The 16,982-nt window shown below is 40.8% G+C and overlaps 1 protein-coding gene across 3 annotated transcripts in view; it reads right to left on the reverse strand.

Moving 5' to 3' along the window:
- Window positions 1-15,940, reverse strand: part of ALPK1 (alpha kinase 1) — a 106,286-nt gene extending 90,346 nt beyond the window's left edge. For 2 of the 3 annotated variants that reach the window (XR_011436303.1, XM_023636734.2), the window contains exon 1: window positions 15,810-15,940. The gene's annotated coding sequence lies outside the window, so the exon portion shown is untranslated. The remainder of the gene's footprint in view (window positions 1-15,809) is intronic. The other variant, XM_070259809.1, reaches the window with a different exon arrangement.
- Between the last annotated feature and the right edge of the window lie 1,042 nt (window positions 15,941-16,982).

Raw genomic sequence — 16,982 nt, forward strand, 5'->3', positions numbered from 1 at the left:
AGATTGCATGCCTCAAATTTAAGGAGTTTATGCCGCTGCTGGCTGATACCACAAGTGATGGCTATCTACTGCAGAGTTATTGTCTTGTTAGATATTTACTGGAGTCTTCTTTTACACTTCTCTACCACACAGGGATTTATGTTAAAAAGGTAATAGCAAAGGAGAGCTAATAAACCCAGATCTTCCTCGACTCAAGATTGGGTTACGTCCTGATAAACTCGTAGTAAAAGTTGAAAATATTGTAAGTTGAAGACGCGTTTAACTCACCTACCCTACCGAACATCCCAGCTTATCCTTGCCTCCCTTCAACGCGCTCAGAACACTTACATGAGCCTACAGTTGGGCAAAATCGTCTAACGCAAAGCGTGCCTTATGATAAAGTGTTGAATACCTCATGTAATCGATTGAGTACTCTACTGAAAGGGAGAACAGAATGGTTGGGTGGGTACAGTAGGGTTGTCCGTGTGTCGGTTGCTCACCCTCGTGGCCGCAGGGCTGACGGGAGCTATGGCAGCCGCCACTGCCCAGCATCACGAGAGAGGATTCTACCACACGTTACTAGTCTGCAAAAAGATCAAAATTCAAAGTACAGTTTCCACTGAATGTGTATCGCTTTTGCACCATCATAAAGTCAAAAACTCGGAAGTCGAAACATGGTGAGTTGGGAACTGTCCGTGTATGTTTCAGTGCCATTTCCCAACTTTAAAAAAATTCATTCTCCCTTCTGGTTAACATAAAGATAACATGCTTTTCATTAATGCTTGTATTACAAAGCACTAACAATCTTAACCATCCCTACCCTTTACTGAGCACTTTGCTGGTACCACTGGCCTAGGAACTCACAGTCATTATCTAATTTAATGGGGCAAATTTATGAAATATTATCATTCTCATTTTGTGCATGAGAAATCTGAGGTAAGAGAGGTTAGGCAGCTTAACTAAGGACATAGAGCTAGTTAGTAAGTCGGAGAGCTGGTTCGGAGATCTGTCTCACTTCAAACCTGTGCTCTTGACAAACCCAGCCTCCTGCCGCCAAGGATTTTATTTTCTATATTTCAGACGTAGAAGGCTTGCCTGCAGCTCCTTCAGCTCCTTCCCCCGTTGAGGGCTGCATGGACCCTCCCAGGCAGGGGTTGCGCCCCTGTGCTTTACCGAGCAGGAAAGAAGAACCTTTCTTCTCGACGTGCTGTGTGGTAACTGAGGGCGCAGCCAGGAGCTGCAGAGAAGTCTCCTGCATCCCCAGTTAGTCTAACAGCTTCTAGAGGTCAGAGTGAAGCTGTGACCTGCTCCTCCTCTTTCTGGAGTTCAGCTTGGCAGGCAAGTGTCTCCTGATGAGACCTCATCCTCCCCGTGGACTTTAAGTCACATTCACTCAACAAGGCCCAGGGCGGGCGCCTCCCTCCAAGAGAATCCTCAAGTTGGAGTTTTTGTTACATTTTTCTCCAGAGGTTACCTTTTAAGAAAACCATCAAGCTTTATTTTGGGAGGTAATTTTTAAATTTTCGGTTGAATTTGGGTTTCTACTCTTTTCCCTGTCCCCAAAAAGGTGAGATTCACTTAGGCAAAGTGGAGGCTTTCCCACGTCTGGAATTTGGTGATTTCTGGACACGCCACCAAGAGGTCTGGTTTGCATAACGAACCATAGCTCCCTGGGGACAAGAAGACTTTAGAGACTGACGACTGGGAACCTTGGATTAAGAGATTCTTAGGTTTAATTTAGCTGTTAGGAACGGAACACACCCAAACTAGCTTTAGCATAAAGGGGAATTTATTGGATGGACACAGGGATATCTCCTGGACATAAGGACAGGAAATGCAGAAGATCCTCATGAGGCATTAGAGCCAGGAAACGGAAAGCTGTAGGAGGCAGTAGTAATTTCTCTCTCTCTCTGTGTCTCTCTCACACTCCACAGTCCGATTATGCATTCCATCAAAATTCACGGAGTGCCCACTCTCTGTCAGGTGCCACGCTAGGCGAAAGGGTACAGAGGTGGCAGAACAGACAAGGTCTGCTTCATTCCTCCTGTAGAACATCCCCATCTGACCCACTTGACATAGCTTTACGTGCCCTCCTGATTCAAGCCCTCGATCAAACATCTCAGTCTCAGCATCCTTAGTTCAAAGAAAGTCTCAGCACAACCCATGACTTGTTACCTCTGGCATGGGCTTTCCACCCCCGGTCCAATCAGGTTTAGCAATGATGACTCTGGTGGTGGTGATGGGGGGGGGGTGGGGTGGGGGGCGGGGATCTGCATGGGACAATCTCGGCCACGAGGGAAGACTGCAACAAATTCTGTGAAAATGGGATGGTAGTAAGGAGGGTCTGACTGGGGAAGGCAATGATGGTCATCCCTACTGGGAAGATTTTCAAAGACAAGAAGGATGATGAAAGTTTCCACAAACTTGAGGACAGAAAAGGAAAGAGCCTCAGGAAGGCTGAGAACTCACTTTGAGGTCGGGAAGAGTTCCCAGACATATGGCCTATCTGGGGACACAGGTTTGAGTCTGAGTGAAACAGAAGGTTACTCCAAAGCCCTCTAACCTCGCCTCAGGGAACCTGGGTGACATTCCTTGGGAGGGGAAGGATGGGGGTGGGGCATTATGGATCTTAAAAACAAGGCTTTCCTTGGAAGATCTGAAAAACTTCTAGCTGCTTAAAAGTTCAGATTCTCTAAGGTTGCCTGAAACATTTGAACCCTGGAGAAAAATCAGTCTCTGATTTCGAGAGCAGCAGATGGAGAGCAGAGACCCACAGCAGTAGCTCGTAAAGGCTGGAAAACATCCAGAAAACATGGGGAGTGGGGAGGCTGAAAGTTGAGACATGCGACAGTAAAACTTTGTATGACTGTAGCCCAAGGTTTTTAGCCACTAGGGCTGATGCGGTCCCGAGAAACAGGTGTTAGAATCTTCAGTGTGAAAATAAATCCCCTCAGGACTCTGGACTTCCGACCTGGATGCCTCAGGTACGTAACTTTTCACTCAGACAGGATATCTCAGGCTAATTCCTTTCCTTCAAGAGAATCCTGAGAGGGGAAGACGTTTCATTTGTTCAACTACAAATTTCTAAGGAAGTGTTTAATTCTGATCAAATTTGTTACCGTAATCTACTTTGATTTGTAGCTTAACTTACCATTTTGAGAAAGTAAAAATCATTTCTGGTAAAAGCTCCCAAATGGGCATAATGTCTAAAGTTTTTTTAAAACTTTCAATGAAATTTGGTATGTGGCAAAAGGCTGTGGATGTGAAAAGCTGCAGTTGCTGCAGTTTTAATTGAGCTGCAGGAATTGCCCCGGGCTATTTGGACTTGATCAGCGATTATTCTGCACGTGAGTCCCAGACTCACTTGCCCCGGGGTAAGGCCTTTAGAAACTGCATTGGTTACAAAGCCGGGTAGTCTACAAAGTCCTAGTTCTCAATGCGCTTCTGAGTCTACCTCCTGAATCAGGTCTGAAATCTGGAACTTTTCCGTCGGGGGATTCACCCTGTTTGACATTTTTCAGTTGCTCGTGGTCCCCCTTCTTCTCATTAATTAATTTGACTTGACAAATATTTATTGAACCCCTCTGATGTGCCAGGATAACCATAATTCTTACTCTTATGGAATGTTTTTGAGAGAAGTAATCCACCATGGGCTGCGGACATGTCTGCGAGTTCTGGCTGGGTGCGTTGAGAATGCCAGACTAATCTCTCCTTGCCAGGGCTAGTTATCAGGATTGTATATGCAGCCATCTTGAAGGACAAGGTAATGTCCCTCTGGGACAAAGAACAGGCTTGCTATAAAAGCGGTGGATTCCTCAAGCTCAGTGCTCCTTGGCTGCAACACAAGCCCCCTCACATCCACCTGGACCACTCAGCATCGCTCCTTTGGGACTTGCAGGACGTGAGGAGCTGATGTCAACATGATGCTCATGCTGCTTGCCGTGCTCTGAGTAGTAAAGCCTTTGTCTTTGACCCAAGAGTCTCGTGTCTTCTGCCAGCAACCACGAAACAGTAGCAGGCTAACTTAGGAATTTTGAGGAAAGTAAAATAAAATCTTAGACCATGAAACTTAATCTTAATTTCCAAGAATTCTATCATCCCTAAATAAGCCCCTTGCAGAGTGAAATTTTATGTAATTCCCTAAAAATCTGTCTTAACTGAAATAGAACAAAGGCAAAAATGTCAATTTTATTTGACATAAATTTGTTTTTTTACTTTCTACGTTCTCCCATATTTTTAGCCTGCATATTATGAATTCCATGCTCTTCAAAAATAAAAATCCTTAAAAATTAAGGTTTGTGGCACTTGTCTTCCAGGAATGCAAATTAACCAAAGTTTCCAGGTTTCTGCTGTGTGCAAGGGTCTGCAGGGGCTAGAAGGATGAAAAGACACAGTCCCAGCACTTTTAGGGCTCAGGGTTTAATAGAGAGGACAAACGCGGACGTGTATCAAACACAAGACTGAGTGAGATCAGATGTAGTTGAATTCCAAGCAAAGAATGGGCAAAGAGTGGAGAAGAGGAGATTAGGCTAATTTATTGTTTGTTCAGAAGGCCAACTATGAGCTGAACATTGAAGGATGGGTAGGACTCCAACAAGTGGGCAAATGGCAGAGGCAGGGTCTGGGGAACAAGGAATGAGGTGTGAAGAGATGCACTTCAGACAGGAGGGGTGAGACAGAGACACATCAAGAGCAAAGGCACAGGAGGACCCTGCACATCATGACTGGAGTCAGCAGGTGGTCCAGGGTGTCTGTAACACCACTAGGAGATGATGAGTTCAGACCAGTCCTGTCTAAAGTGCCCATGGAACCTTGTAGAGAAACACAGCTCTCCACACAAGGTGGGAAATGTGAGTTCAATTCAGGAGACAGATTAGAACTGGGGATGAACTGAGGAATCATCCACACGGGGGTGGTCATTGAAGCCACTACATGAGATTAAAGGAGGCAAAGGTAGGAGATGAAGACATGAACTTCTAGAGAATGTCTCTACCCAGGAGCCAAATAGTGGAATAGGGATCTGCACAAGAAGCAGCTAGAAATTTGAGAACCAGGAAAGTAGAGACGTGGCACGGTGCACAAGTTCTACACAAAGCCCCAGGGTAAAGACTGGGTAGAGGCAACTAGATTGGGTTGTTGGGAAATTCTCATTGCTCTTGTAAATAGGTGTTTCAGAAGAGGACAGATCAGAAGAAGTTGATGGATGCATGTTAAACAGGAAATGAAAGGGATAAATATAGACTGCTGTTTTGAGAAGCACTGCTGTGAAGGGAAGGAAAAAGATAGAATACAGTCTCAAGGGAAATGAATGTTTCATAAGAATCATTAGATTTAAACATGTTTGTAGGCTAAGGAGAAGATGTTATAAGGCAAAAAAAAAAAAAAAGAAAGAAAGAAAAAAGATGAAAGAAGGTGGATATGAATAATGAGAAAAATTCCAAAAGAGGTAAAAGGGGGTTGGTTCAAGAAAACAGGAGTGGGCTTGCATACAAGACAGAGCATTGTTCCTCTGAGGCAGAAGGGAAGGAGGAAAGAATGGCCAATGATTTAGAGAAAATCTGAGAGTTCCCCATGGATAGCCCAGTATCCTACGTCAAACAGACGGAAATAGGGGAGGTTGGGGGGATGGGAGTGAGTTTGGCTTGAAAAGAGGGAGCCTGGATTGAAACAGGAGCTATGGAGAATTGAAAAGACAATCAATTAAAGAGGAATAAAAGAATCGATGAGCATCTTTGAGAGCCCAGCTATGGCTCTTCAGTAATGGATCCCATCAGAGTCAGCTGGAGATAGTGTCAGCTCTGGCCTGGAGAGATGATTCAGCCCAGATCTGAGAACTGTATACAATGGAGGTCAAAGGAACAAAACACAAGTCTAAAGTGCTTGTAAAAACATAGATAACCTTTTTGGCTCAGGGGTCTAAACTCAGAGGAAGGCCATAGGGGCTAGACGTGGGCTCATAGCCTGGGCAAACTGGGAATCGGGGATGTCAGAGATGCCAGTGAAGACGAATGAAAAGATGAGGTAGGGGATTATGTTTACACAAGTGTTTTTCAGCTTTGGGATCTAGGGGTCAGAGTGGATCCAGTGAGGACAGATGCTCAGCTGCCGTTGGGGCTGACGTGGCGTCAGTCAAGTCGAGACGGTCAGGGAGGCACACTTCAGACTAACAACGTGTTTTACTGCTGCATATCAATACTCAAATACTCTTTTGCAATGTTTTTTTCATAAATCTGTAAGTGTTACCTTATCCATTTTATTTCTTGTTAAAGGAAATACATAATATAAATGAGTATTAATAACTTAAAGACCAGTTGTTCTTGAGTCCTATTTTCAATTTCACTTAATTTCTAATTTTGGGAATGAGCTCAAACTAATTTATTTGGGGCCCTGTGGTAGAGTGTCCTTCTATAGCCTGGAATATTCAATACCTGGTATAATTCTAAGCACATACGAGGTACTCAAAAAAATATTTGTTGTTAAATGTTTACAAAAAGAGATATTGGCTGACTCTGGTCAATCTCTCTTATCACTTAATCCTATGCATTGTTTACTGTATATTTGATAAGTTCGGAATATCTCTTTTTATTTCAGGAATATCGGTAATGTTCAAAGAAAATAAGATTCCTTTTACTGTCTCTGCAAACCTAAATTCTCTGCTTATGCTCTTGAAGTGACAAGAAACATGCTTACTTTTAATTCATCCTCTAATGTTTTCCCTCGAAACTGATGTCAAGTTTTCAGAATTTCTCTTAGTGTCCATCCTCATCAACCTTAACAGAAATTTCCACAAATTTATTACCTTATTGTAGTATAAGGACATCACATCATCAGATTTTCTGGAAATTCTGTGACAACGTTTATGTCATAGTCTCTGGCTCAGAAAACCAGTCAGTTAATTAAGACGTCAGCTCAACAAAAGTTTATGTCAGTCACCTGGTCTTTACCGCCTTTCTGCAATTTAAGGGCCTGTAAATTAGTTCTGTATCGTCTCACTGCCGCCCTCTTCTGGTGGCATGTTATAGCACAGGCATAAGAGGGGATCACTTTTAACGAGATGTATATTTTTACTTACTAATGAAAACAAATGTGGCACTCTACAGGACAAAAAAATCTAAATAAATTACAAGACTTATTTATGACCTAAGGAAATTGAAAACTTCTGGGAAACATTAAAATATTGATGCATATTATTTACCTGACCAATAATCTTTTTTGAAGTCCAGTAAAAATTCATTAATCTCTTTGAATTTCATTATAGAAAAAAGTTCACTAGTCTGTTGTCTCAACATCTATGATGTTTCAATATAACAACGATAAAAATCACACTTGTACTATTTATGGAGAGTTTGCCAACCAAATTAATAGTATATAGCATTGCACAGCATATTTAAGCTACTTGGAAGAAAAAAATCTATGGAACTATTAGAGTATTTTAGAATGACTAAACATGTGGAAGAAATACTGATAATCCAAAGGAACATTATCTATTTATGAAATGCTCCCCAATCCTTCACCTGCAAATAATGCAGTGTCCTGAACACATCCGTCACCTGAGGCTTCGTTCAGGCTGTTCTCTTGACTCCTACCGTATTCTCACCACACGTCCTACATTTGACGAATTCTGTCAACTTCTCCTCATAAAGAAGGCCTGTGTTCTCTCAGTCTCTCCTGTTGCTGCCTGTCCCAGGTCCTCTCCATCACCAGACTGGACCATTAGCCTCCAGACTGGTCTTGCTGCCACCTGTCTCTTTCCCTGTTCCCACGCTCCATCCTTCTCGCACTGCCAGATAGCCTCCTAAAAGCAAAACGTACTGTGCCACTTCTCTACTTAGAAATGTCTGCTGGCTTGCTGTTGCCCATAGGATGAAGTCCAAGCGTCTGAACTTGGCATGGAGAGTCCACCTGCTGTGCTCAGCACTGCTGCAACACAGCATAGCTCCTGCCACCGTGCGCTTGCCCTTAGGACCCTGGAATCGTGCCCCCCAGCACTTGTTTGGCACAAAGCTCTGCCATACGTCAGCTGCTTGACTGTCTCCCAAGAGACTGGGATTCCTGAGGGTGATCAGTGTCTCCTTCATTCTCTTTCAAATCCCTAGCACACAGCTGGAGCTGGCTGTGACCAGCACACAGCAGAAGCTCAGAGCAGGTTTGTGAGTGGATAAATGAACAAACGAACAAATGAACGAATGAATGCTGCTTTCCCCATTTTTGCCTAATGAAGTTGTCAGTTTTCAAGTCTTAGATTATAATGCCACCTCTCTAGAGCTTCTCCTGACTCTCATCTGGCAGAATTCACTGCTATCACAGTTTTTTGCTCACATTTCGGTTAGCGGCGTGTACCCCATCTCCTGTGCCAGGTCGTAAATGTTGAAGGCAACCTGGGAGGTGGAGCTCACACCACTTCCCCATGGGAATGATGCAAAGCGAAAAAAGAAAGTGAAAGCTCAAGGGACCATAAGTAGACAAAATAATCTTGAAAAAGAAGAACAAATTTGGAGGCCTCATCCTTCCTCATTTTGAAACTTACCACAAAGCGATAGTGATCAGAACAGTGTGGAACTGGGATAAAGACAGACACATAGACCAACGGAATAGAACAGAGAGCCCAGAAATAAACTCTCACATATGTAGTCAAATGATTTTCAACAGGGTGGCAAAACCATTCAATGAGGAAAGGACAGTCTTTTCAATAAACGATAGTGGGAAAATTGGATATCCATGTGCAAAAGAATTAAGTTGGACCCTTACCATAAACAAAAATTAACTAAAAAAAAATAAGAGCTAAAACTATAAAACTCTTAGAAGAAAACATAAAGGGAAATCTTCATGACATTGGATTTTGCAATGATTTCTTGCACATGGCATCAAAAGCGCAAGCAACAAGAGAACAAATAGATAAATTGGACTGCATCAAAATTAAAAACTTCTTTGCATCAAAGGACACAATAAACAGAGTGAGAAGGAAACCCTTGGAAAGAAAAAATATTTGCAAACAATATAGCTAATAAGGAGTTAATATCCTGAATATATAAAGAATTTTTACCACTCAACAACAAAAATATACACAACCTGATTAAAAAAATAATCAAAGCACTTGGATAGATGTTTCTCCAAAGAAGATACAAATGGTCAATAAGCCTATGAAAAGGTGCTCAACATCACTGATTATTAAGGGAATGCAGATAAAAATCACAATAAGATACCATCTCACACTCATTATGATGGCTACTATGAAAAAAAACCCCAGACAATAAAGTGTTGGCCAGGATGTGGAGAAATTGTGGAACCGTAGCACACTGTTGGTTGGAATATAGAACGGTGTAGCTGCTATGGAAAACAGTATGGTGGTTCCTCAAAAAATTGAAAATAGAGTTAAGGTATGATCCGGCAATTCCGCTTCTGAGTATATGCTCAAAATAATTGAAAGCAGGGATTTGAAGAGATATTTGTACACTATGTTCATAACAGCAATTTATAATAGCCAAAAGGTGGAAGCAACCTATGTGTCCATCGACAGATGAGAGGGTAAACAAAACGTGGCATATCCATACCAAACAATAATGGAATATTATTCAGCCTTAAAAAGAAAATTTCAACAAATGCTACAACATGGATGAACTTTGTGGACATTATACTAAGTGAAATAAGCCAGTCACGAAAGGACAAATATTGCATGCTTCCACTTATATGAAGTACCTAGAGTGGTCAAATTCATAGAGACAGAAAGTAGAATGGTGGGTGCCAAGGGCTGGGGAGGGAGGAATGGAGAGTTACTGCTCAATGCTACAGAGTTCCAGTTTTGCAAGATGAAAAGAATTCCGTGGACGGATGGGAGTGACAGCAGCACAATAATGTGCAAGTAAATTAACACCACTAAAGTGTACACTTAAAAATGGTCATGATGGTCAATTTTATGTGTATTTTACCACAATTTAAAAAATAAGTGGAAAATAAACAGAAAGAAATACACCAAAATATTAAGTCTTTGCCTCTAAGTAATACTTTTTGATTATTTTCCCCCTTCTTTTCATATTTTCTACCAAAACTATGTATAACTATATAATTAGGAAAAGAGTATTTAGTTCAAAAGTCTCATAATGAAAACTTACCCCAAAATCTGTGTTCACTAGATTTAAATCCACTTCTGATTTAGAAGAACTTTCTAGTTAGGAAAAAAACACATTAAATACAGAGGACTTTATTATAATAAGAGAATAGGCAGAATAAGGAATGATCTCTACCCTTTTTTTCCCGCATTATGCCATAGGCATTGTTTTATGCTTGCTATCAGAAACATCCGGTCAAGAAAAGAGGAAGTTCACATTCCTGAGTCCCACGTGAGAGTGAAGTTACAATTGGTCATCACTGTCCGTTACTTTAGATACACAAGGGGGAGGAATGTCACATCAAGGCAGACCAGATGGTGTCCAAAGTGCTTGACAAGGGAAAAATTTGACACGGGACAAATCTCTTTTGGTCTTGACAAATAAAAATGGCAAGCAATAGGATATATTGGAGAATATGAGGAAGCCATTTGGTATAAACCTAATTCAGCCTGACCTTGTCTTTCCAAAAGGGCCTGACTGTGGCATGAGTGAAAGAAGTGCCACCAAAATATGTACAATGTTTTGCTAAATCACTTCTGAATACACCTAGGCATCTCAATTGAGAGGCAAAAATCAGACTGCTCAATTATAGTCAAATTACAGCTAGTTAAATTTTGAAAACTTACACTTTTTAAAACTTTGTCATTATAAATATTATAACTATGCAGAGAAACAATGATATCAAAATATTTATTGTGCTTATGTCTTAGTGGGACTACGGGTAATCCTTTCTTTTTTGTCATATTTTTTCTCTAAATTTTCTACAATAATACTGTTTTGCTCTCAGAATGGTAAAATGCTTCAAAACTCTAGATTCCTAAAAAATATATCAGAGATATCTATGGCACAATCTTCAAGACTTTTATGCTTTAAATACTTCTTGATTGAGCCTATGGGCTCAAGCATCCAGTAGGCTGGTAATACCTCTCACTCGAAAGCCAGCAGCCACCATGTATGAAGAAGGAAGTCACAGTGAAAGAACAGGAAAGCATCACCTATTATACAATAGATAGATTTCAGAAGTCCCACAGTGTCTCAACACGGGCATTCCCCCGAGTCACAGTTGTCAGAGGAAAAGCTTTTTAGGCTGCAGCTGCATGTACACAAAGTGAAAGGCTGGGTGGACATGAGGGAACCAAGGAATCTCCCTGGCCAAAGTTTTTCCAAGAGCTGTATCCCCTCAGCTCACCCTGTCTGTTCCCACTCAGCCTCTTCTGGATGCACTTCTCTCCTAAGAGTTGGCCTTTCCTTTCACTCTCCCAGAAAGGTGGAGTCATGAACTGAGGAGATCAGGAGTCCAATATGGACATGGTGAGAATGTGATGCTTATTGGATACCAAGTGCAGATATCAAATAAACAGTTGAAAATATGCATCTGAAAAGTTCAAGAGAGAGGTTTGGACTGGAGATAGAAATTTGGTGATTGTCAACCAATACGTAGTGTTTAGAACCATGAACTGAATGAAATCGCCAAGGAGTGGATTTAGATGGAGAAGGGAAGAGACCCCGAGACTAACATAATGGCGTCTAGAAGAGGAGGAGGAACCAGACAAAAAGGCTGAGAAGGAGTGATCAGTAAGGCAGGAGGAAAACCAAGAGAGTGCCGTGTCCTGGAAGGCAATGGAGGAGGGAGGGTCTGTGTCACATGCTGCTGGAAGGTCAACTAAGACGAGGAGTGAGAATTGACCATTGCATTTAGCAATGTAGAGTTTATCAGTGACTTTGACAAGGAAGGTTTCAGTGGAGTGGTCTGGCAGGTATGTCATCTCACTCAAAGGAGAGGTGACCAGACGATCAGTACAGTTCTAGTAAATGACTGGAATCAGAGATGGAGGAAGTAGATAGCGTGAGGTAGAGTCACGGAATCATGCTAATAGCTTAGCATAGTGTAGGGGAGGAAGACATTTCCTCTACCTTTTGTGGGTTTGTCAGGCCGGAGAACGAATTAAATTCACATGAGACAGAATAGCAGGAGAAAATTAAACAAAGCTTTATAACATGTATACATGGGAGAGGCTCAGGCAAGCTGAGCAACTTGCCAAAATGGCTGAAGCCCTCACCTTAAGTATCATCTCAGCTAACGAGAAAGGAGGATGTTGGGGGTGGAGGGGGAGTCGATCATGGGAGATTACCACACAAGTACAGTAAGCAAAATGCAGATTTAAGTCCTTGCCTTTGGCATTGATTAAGAGTTTCTAGAGAGAAGGTCATCCCCTTTCTTCTTCCTGGTACAGAGAGGGAGGCACCTTTACAGATGGAGAGTTCCTTTATAAATGTAAATGTCTCCTAACAAAGGGCAAGCAAGTTCCACTCCTCAGAGCCTCCTTCCCTGTCCCAGTTTATCAAAAGCACTCAGCCTCAAATAATCCTCATGCCAAAGAGACATATCTTGGCGTGGCCAAGACCAGTCCCCCACAATAGCAAAGAGGTAGAAATAATAATTATTACCATTTATTGAGCAAACGCTGCTAATAATAGTACCTGACTCACAAAACTATCGTGAGTATTAAATAAGATAATGTATATAAACCCGAAAGCAAAAAGACTGCTGTACAGAACGTGCACGTGCACAATAAGTATGTATTAATGAATAATGGATACCTATAAAGTTATTATTAACTATCATTATATAGCTTTGGTGAATAGATTGAGAGTGTCATTTAGGGTGGGGAGGAGAGTCCTACTTCCTTGGCTTCTTAGATCTTTAAATACTGCCTGTTCTTGAATTCCCCGCACTCTGTGATCTGTTCACCTCATGTTGGATCTCAACTGCACAGTAAGTCTCCTGCTGCCAGGCGAGGGCTCTTTCCATTCATCGCATACTTGGAGACCTGGGTTCTAATCCTGGATCTGTCATAAACCAGCTGTGTGAACTTATGCAAGTCCCCTCTCCCTGCTAGACCTTAATTTCTTCATGTCTAGAATTAGGGGGTTTTGTTAAGTTCTCTAAAGTCCCTTCCAAACAAACACATGAGTAAAGAGAACAGATTAGTGGTTCCCAGAGGGGAAGAGCATTGAGGGTGGGCAAAAGGGGTAAAGGGGCACATATATATGGTGACGGATAAAAATTAGACTACTGGTGGTAAGCAGGAGGCAGTTCATTACAGAAACTGATAAATAATTACAGAGACCTGAAATTTCACAATGTTATAAACCATTATGACCTTCATAAAAATAAATAAATAAATAAGTAAAATTTAAAAATAGTCCTAATAGACATCCAAAAAAGTTTAATAAAGCATTTCTTTATCTATCAAATATTTTGTATGTTCTATATTTAAGAAATTTGACAGATTGTGTTATCCGTTGAGCTCCATAGCCAAGGACAGGTGAAGTTCAAAGACACTGCACTGGTTCAGAAAATATTCACTTCTCAAACACATTAGTGTAACACTTCCAAAACTTTAGCCATTTACATGCTGCCTTCACAATTTTTTACCAAAGCTGCATATTGCCTGTAATATTATTTATTTAATCATTTCCTTAAAGTCAATAGTAAATTGGTTCACTTTCTTTTTACTTAGCATCTTCCTGAGTAGTAATATCCATGAAATCATAGGTTTTACAAGCTAATTATATTTTTATTTCACATTAGACTAAACGCATAACTCTAGTTTTCAAAGTTTGGACGTGTGTTACCTAAAATCAGCAGTTGGTATAACATACTTTGGGAAAATTGCATTCACATATAATGACTATCTAAGCTACGATTGTCTCTTTCTGTTCTTCAGACATAGCAGAATGAGAGCACAAGATAATATTCTTCCTTTTCAATTTGTCTATCCCACAGAACTCCACAAACAAAGCAAATCACAACACATTGCAAAAATAGATGCCACTGTCAATAACAAGAAAGAAAGAGTCCCCATAGAGAGAGGCAACAAACTCAGTAACAAAAATACGGAATGAGTTCACAACAAAAGCTGGAACGCACGTTCTTGTAAGAGTTTTTCAACCTGTAGACACTTAAAATTTCAGGAAAGAAAAGCATTTACGATGAAGATTTTATACTAAAAAGCCATTATTCTCTAAAATAAACTAAAGGACAATAAAGGTAGTACATGTGCTGTGTTCGGAGAAAGTGGCCAGTGAAATTCTTTTGGAACAGAAGGAGCCATGGGATTTCAGAAATATTTGGAAATGCACACACTTAACCTTAAGGAAAATTCCAGGTTTTAAGCCCAAACTGAGATCACATAGCACTTAAGGGGAGATTGTTACAGCTTAACATGTCAGGCAAGCTCATTACACAGTATTATTTTTATATGAGACTTTTTAATATCCATCCTGACTTACTTATGGCTTTTTTATTTTAAAATATATATTTTTTAAGTTTAATTATCGGCTTTTTACTCGTGCAAGTGGAGGATACAATAAAATTCCTGTTGGGAGAAGAACTGGGAGGACTCATCAAAGACTCGAAAGATATTTGAAGCAGAGAGTAAACTATCGTGAGAATAATTTTTAGTATTTTGTTTCTCTTGAAGCTGCAGATTGACAGAGTTTGGAAGGAGGAAGTGGGAAGAGAAAAGTAAGTTATTTTGGTCAGTGGATATAAAGACTTAGCATTTGTTTAGGTCTGGAGCGTCTCTCAAGCGGTAAATTAACCTACACCCACCAGCACCCAAAATCATACACACTGTACAGACATGTAATTTGCTGACACACCACCTAGACTTAGGGGCACAGAGCTTCCCTGGTACAATTACTAGTGCTCTGGACAGTTCAGTCGTATCTCAGGCCAAGGAGGAAAGAGGAGAAACGACAGAGCACGGAGATTACGCTGGAGCATCATGTATAGACTTGTAGAGCAACGGTGAGTACGTGTAAGGAATTAAAAAGGTTCTTAACCATGAGGTATCAGCCAACCAAAGGTAGGTATTGTTTCTCACAAGAGTACTAGCTGCACTAAGTCAAAAGAAAAGAAAAGGCAGGGGAGGTAGAAGCAAATACTAAGAACAGAGGTGCCATTATGTTGTGACATCAAGTCCCCTCTCTTCTGATCCTGCGTCTCTGCACCCTCACCCAGCTTCGAATCCCAAACAATTCTAAAGGCTCTAATTTGTGGCTTTCCAAAGCAATCGAGAGCCAGAAGTTCAAATGCCAAAATTGGTTAACGAAAGGACCCTTTGAAATAGAAGCACAAAGAATTTAATTTTTTAAGTGCTTTCTCTCTACGGTTCTCCACACCCAGAATTCCTGCCAGTTCTTCTCAGATGAGAAAAATAATACTCAAGCCTTATCTGCCTGTTTCCTGGCAAAATTGTTGAGGCCATCACTAAAGAGATAGATTTCTGTTATCACTACCTATGTACTCCAGGCAAAAGTCGTAGGGTTGATTTTTCACACAAGTAATCCTGGCTCCTTTAAGGCTTTAATCAAACCTCAATTCAGTGACAAATAAAGCCAGATGTTCACTAGCAGGTCTAGCTAGCCCCGTCACGTAAGGACTTTGTTATTAAAACCTTCTAAAAGCTGGTTCCTTTTGTCCTCTTCATAATAACCTAAATTTAATGTTGTAGGTAGTTCCCTGCCCCCGCCTGTCCCCTTTCTGTGGAGTTTCTAGAAGTGAAAATATTCTGAAAGCTTTAAATTTATTTAAATATAGGCAAGATCAGGAGGTGGAAACAGGGTCACAATTTAAGAGAAAATCCCTCCTCATACATCATGCCTTCTTTTGTACCCACAGCTACTGCGTTTTGTCATTTAAAGGTGGACACTCACCTGTATCTTGAAGAAGAGGAAAGACACTTTTAGATCAGCAAATCTAACTCTGAAAAACGTTCATTCTAGCACCACTTCCCTGAAATGTCCTGTTTCTTATAAACGGCCTCAGTTACAGGAAGCAGGAATTTGAAAGAAAACCAAGCCTGTCACTATCTCGGAATATGACTGTGTAATTCAACACCCACCGGGACTTTCAGTAGTTCCCACCACAAGACACACCCCTTTAGGAACCGCTTTGGTGAAAGGTATTACCACAGAAAGTATCCTTCTTTTAAAGAAAGTGCAAGAAAATCATGTTTGGACTAAGTCAGAAAGGAGATTCAGTCCCCTCAGAAGCAGGGAAAGACAATGTCAGTAAGAAGCAATAGCATGACATTGTTTAGATCTATTGCTAAAAGACACACTCATGTTAAGGCTCCATTCAGCACTCCATCTATTTTAGAATTAGAGTGGAAAAGCGAGCTGTTGTCACAAGGACACATATGCTAAGAGGCTTCTTTGAATTGAAAAATGACGTTAAATTTTTCCTCATAGAAAATCTCATTAGGTGGATTGGTTTGACACGAGCACTGTCTACTTGTGTTACATGGTGGACACCGTCCATTGATTGAACAATTGAAATCTGCAGCTACAAATTTTGACAAAAAATATCAAAAGTACATGAAAAGATTTTTAAATCTTTGATGACATTTTCTTGGAAAAGTCATTGAAGTCAACAATATTTTAGTTTTCTCAATTCTTTCTGAGCCTGCTGGGTTAGGGAAGTGTCCTCCTGGGGGAAGGAGGAAGAGATTTCATTAGTAGTAATTTGATAAGTCTGGGCAAAGCCTTTGGGGTATATTCCCCCAAAACTGGGAAAGTGAATGAATCTAATAAGTGGGTAACAAATCCTTTGGCAAGTCGAATGGTTTGCAACTCTACTTTCCAGCAAAATAGAAAAAGGAAACACTCAAGCATTCAGCCACTCAGTATTTATACTAGTACTAGAGTACTAAATACTCAGTATTTAGACCACTTAAAAAATTTTTACCATAGATCATACATAATTCTTAATATATGACCTTAGAAGAAGCTCAAATAAGCAAATGACTTTGCTGTAACAAAACTCTTTTTATCTCCAGTTGTTTATGTGAAGACTTTCTCTTTTCCATGTATGTGTTTTTGTGGGAT

The sequence above is a fragment of the Equus caballus genome, chromosome 2, assembly GCF_041296265.1.
Source record: "Equus caballus isolate H_3958 breed thoroughbred chromosome 2, TB-T2T, whole genome shotgun sequence".
Lineage (NCBI taxonomy): Eukaryota > Metazoa > Chordata > Mammalia > Perissodactyla > Equidae > Equus > Equus caballus.